Source organism: Macaca thibetana, chromosome 13 (genome assembly GCF_024542745.1).
Source record: "Macaca thibetana thibetana isolate TM-01 chromosome 13, ASM2454274v1, whole genome shotgun sequence".
In the NCBI taxonomy this organism is placed as follows: domain Eukaryota; kingdom Metazoa; phylum Chordata; class Mammalia; order Primates; family Cercopithecidae; genus Macaca; species Macaca thibetana.
In genome coordinates, this window is record NC_065590.1 from 12,905,634 (window position 1) to 12,909,988 (window position 4,355).

At 43.9% G+C, this 4,355-nt stretch overlaps 1 non-coding gene across 1 annotated transcript; it reads right to left on the reverse strand.

Moving 5' to 3' along the window:
* Nucleotides 1-1,396: 1,396 nt before the first annotated feature.
* On the reverse strand, nt 1,397-1,500 carry LOC126934515 (U6 spliceosomal RNA). Its single transcript, XR_007718981.1, has one exon. It is a non-coding gene; the product is annotated as a U6 spliceosomal RNA (small nuclear RNA).
* Nucleotides 1,501-4,355: the final 2,855 nt, after the last annotated feature.

The following is a 4,355-nucleotide window of genomic DNA, read 5'->3' on the forward strand; positions in this document are numbered from 1 at the left end:
TGTGGGCAGACTCGGGTCCCGTGACTCCTTCTACTATTTATTTATTTATTTATTTATTTATTTATTTATTTATTTATTTTTTTTTAATTAAGAGACAGAGTCTTGCTCTGTTACCCAGGCTGGTGGAACCTCAGACTCCCGGGTTCAAGCGATTCTCCTGCCTCAGCCTCCAGAGTAGCTGGAACTATAGGCACCCGCCACCACGCCCGACTATTTGTTTTGTATTTTTGGTAGAGACAGGGTTTCACCATGTTGGCCAGGATGGTCTTGATCTCTTGACCTATTGATCTGCCCGCCTCGACCTCCCAAAGTGCTGGGATTACAGGTGTGAACCACCACACCCAGCGAACTCCTTCCACTGTTTTCTTTTCTCTTTTTTTTTTTTTTTTTTTTTTTTTGAGATAGGGTCTCACGCTGTTGTTCAGGCTGGAATGCAGTAGCTGCAGCCTCGACCTCCAGGGCTCAAGGGATTCTCCCACTTCAGCTTCCCAAGTAACCGGGACCACACACACATACCACAATGCCCAGCTAATTTTGTTTTTGTTTTTGTTTTTTTTGTAGAGAGGGACACTCAATATGTTGGCCAGGCTGGTCTTGACTCCTAAGCTCCAGTGATCCATCCACCTTGGCCTCTCAAAGTGCTGGGATTACAGACAGGAGACAGCACCTCACTCACTCCTTTCACTCTTAAAACTGTCACAAAAGACTTGGTGTGTTCTTACCACCAAAAACAACAAAAAAGTAAATATGAGTGGTGATGGATATGCTCATTAGCTTGATTATGGTGATCATTTCACAATGTATACATATATAAAAACATCACATCGTACACCTAAAATATACACAATATTTATTTTTCAATTATGCCTCAATAAAGTTGAAAAAAATCATTTAATATGAAAGGACTTTTCTGGCCGGGCATGGTGACTCATGCCTATAATTCCAGAACTTTGGGAGGCCAAGGCAGATGGATTTCCTGAGCCCAGGAGTTTGAGATCAGTCTGGGCAACATGGTAAAACGATGTCTCTACAAAAAGTACAAAAATTCCCTGGACATTGCGGCTTGAGTCTGTAGTCCCAGCTACTCAAGAGGCTGAGGTGGGAGTATCTCCTAAGCCCAGGGAGTCAAGGCTGCAGTGAGCCGAGATGGTGCCACTGCACTCCAGCCTGGGTGACAGAGTGAGACCCTGTCTCAAAAAAAAAAAAAGAAACAAACAGAGAGAACAGAGAGAGAGGGAGGGAGGGAGGGAGGGAGGGAGGGGGAGGGAGGGAGGGAGGGAAAGAAAAGAAAAAAAAGAAAAGAAAAAGGACTTTTCCTTTCTGGCTTAAACTAGGCTTTATTCATCTCAATTTCCCCTTCTCTCTCTCTCATTACCCCAAATCTTTATTTATTTGTTTTTTAATGGAATGATCCAGGAATTTGCATGCCATCCTGGTGCAGAGGCCATGCTAAGTTTCTCTGTATTGTTCTAATTTTTAGCATATGTGCTGTGGAAGCAAGCCTAAATCTTCATTGGTTTTTAAAAAATTATTATAAAAGTATGCATTCTTATTGTAGAAACAAAACCAAACCAAAGAAATATAAACATTTCTGACTTAGATTTGGGGGGAGTGGTAAATGCCTCTAATTTCAATAGGGAGTCATTTACAGTGGCAACAAATTACATAACACTGCTGGAAAAAGTATTGTGGTTGTTGAAAAAGTGACACCCTGGCCAGATCTGGTGGCTCACTCCTGTAATCCCAGCACTTTGGGAGGCAGAGGCAGGCGGATCGTGAGGTCAAGAGATTGAGACCATCCTGGCCAACATGGTGAAACCCCGTCTCTACTAAAAATACAAAAATTAACTGGGTGTGGTGGTGCACGCGTGTAGTCCCAGCTACTCTGGAGGCTGAGGCAGAAGAATCGCTTGAACCCGGGAGGCAAAGTTGGCAGTGAGCCGAGATCGCACCACTGAACTCCAGCCTGGGGGACAGAGCGAGAGTCCGTCTCAAAAAAAAAAAAAAAAAAAAGAAAGATAAAGTGACATCCTGCCTGCTTAACTAGTCTCCATCATCATCACTCACTGGGCCCCTGAAGCCATGTGAGTTTGCAACCCCTTCTGTAGGCTCAGTCCTCATCGATGGACTGGTTACTCCCCTCATTGGGGTGGGGAAAATTCCAGCTAACATGTACAGGTCCCTGCTATGAACTAAGTACCTTTCCATGTATTACGTCATCAGATCCCAGGGACTAGCCTTAGAGGAAAGGCACTGCTCTGCTTATTTTTCAGATAAGGGCATGGGTCACGTAGCCTGTGCAAGGTCAACACTAGTGAATACAGGACTCTAGTCAAATGTAGAAATTTAATTCTGAACCCTGTGCGTTTAACTCTAGACTGTACCGCCTCCCTAAAGAGACCCAAACCATGCCTTACAGTGACCCTGAAGGATAAACGCAGGTCCAGCAGAGGGTCTAACATCCAGGGAAACCTCCCTGGAGAGCTTGGGCTTCACTAGGGATTCTTGGCTCCAAATGGAATAAGTCCTGAATGGGTGCCTTTCGGGTTGGGTGACAAGCCAAGGGAAAGATATTCTGGGGGAAAGGGACGGGACAATAGGAAAGCAAAGTCTCTTTAGCACACTCCATGTTGATTTCTGTTTTTCGAATCATCAAGTTTCCTTTCCTCCCTCCCTCCCTCCCTCCCTCCCTTCCTTCCTTTCCTTCTTTTTTCTCAATCTCTCCTTTTTCATCCAACTGAAACCTGTGGGAAATGCTGGTATCTTCCTGAGCTGAAACCTTTTAAAAAATTTTTTAATCTGATTTCAGAGAGGCATGTGTTGATCCCTCCATTGTCTATGATGGAACAAAATCTCAGACCCGTAATTATCTCTTCTCCTGGCAGGCCTTAAGATGAAACAGACAGGAAGACCTGAGCGGATTCTTCTCAGATGCCACCTCTTAGCACTGGGCTTTGCGAGCCTGTTATTTGGGGCGCTGCAGAAGGCAAGGCCCTATCCCGCCAAGGATCAATGGGAAAATAAGCAGTTGCTTGTGAATAGACTGCGGTCTCCTGCAGTTGTCAGGCCTCCTTGGTAATGGCTATTTATCCCCACTTAATTGCTACCTGGGTTCCCCTCATTCTGTGCTGGCTGGCACTTCCCACCACTGCCACCCTGGGCAAACTCAGGGCAGCCTGCAGAGGTGCAGCATGCCTGCCCGCCAGCCCCTTCACAGAAGCTGAAGATGCTGGTGACCTCAGCAAGCCTGCATCAGTGGCGCCACCCTTTACTGCCTCTCTACTGGGTGGTGTTACCCTGATCATCAATGCCTCGTGCCAGCTGTACTGGCTCAGCCCTGGGATCTACTTGCCAGCCATGCTTAGTGTCCAGGTGGTTCATGGGTAGACCTGAGTGATAGTACTTCTATTTGACAACAAACAGTCTGAAGCTGGAAAAAAAAAAAAAGTGTGTTCCTGGAAAGTGGAAGAGCCCAGAGAACTTCAGAGAAAGGGCATCTAAGCCCATCCATGTCTGGATCTCATTATGTGATATGATAAATGGATACCTTTAAAATAAGAGAGAAAAACACATTAGTACCTAAGTAAAAATCCAACACAAAATATGATAAACCAAACCACACATTATAGCATGAGTAAATTTGACAAATATAAACTAGCTTGAACTTGGAAAATCAAATCCTGTAATTTATAATCATCAAGAAGATGATTCCCATCACGGAATGGGAGAAAATATTTGTACATTATCTACTAGACAGTGGCCTAGTATCGAAAATATATAAAGAACAATGACAGCTTAATGATAGAAAAAAACAATGCTAGCCTGACAAAGGCAAGGCAAAAAAAAAAAAAAAGATAATCCAATTGAAAAAGATTTGAACAGACATTTCTACAAAGAAAATATACAAATTGGGCGGGGCATAGTGGCTCATATCTGTAATCCCATTACTTTAGGAGGCTGAGGGAGGAACCCTTGAGGCCAGGAGTTTGAGATCAGCCTGAGCAACATAGCAAGACCTCATCTTTACTAAAAGAAAAAAAATTAGCTGGGCATGGTGGCTTGTGCCAGTAGTTCCCACTACTTGGGAGGCTGAGGTAGAATGATGACTTGGGCTCAGGAATTTGAGGCTGCAGTGGGCTGAGACTGAGCCACTGTACTCCAATCTAGGCAACAGAACAAGTCCCTATCTCAAAAACTAAATTAAATCAATAAATAATGCAAATGGCCAATAAGCACACGAAACAATGTTCAACACAATCATTGGGAAAATGCAAACCAAAATTACAATGGGCTACCATTTCACATCCACCAGGATGGCTATAATCAGACATATAAACAATAATAAGTATAGACAA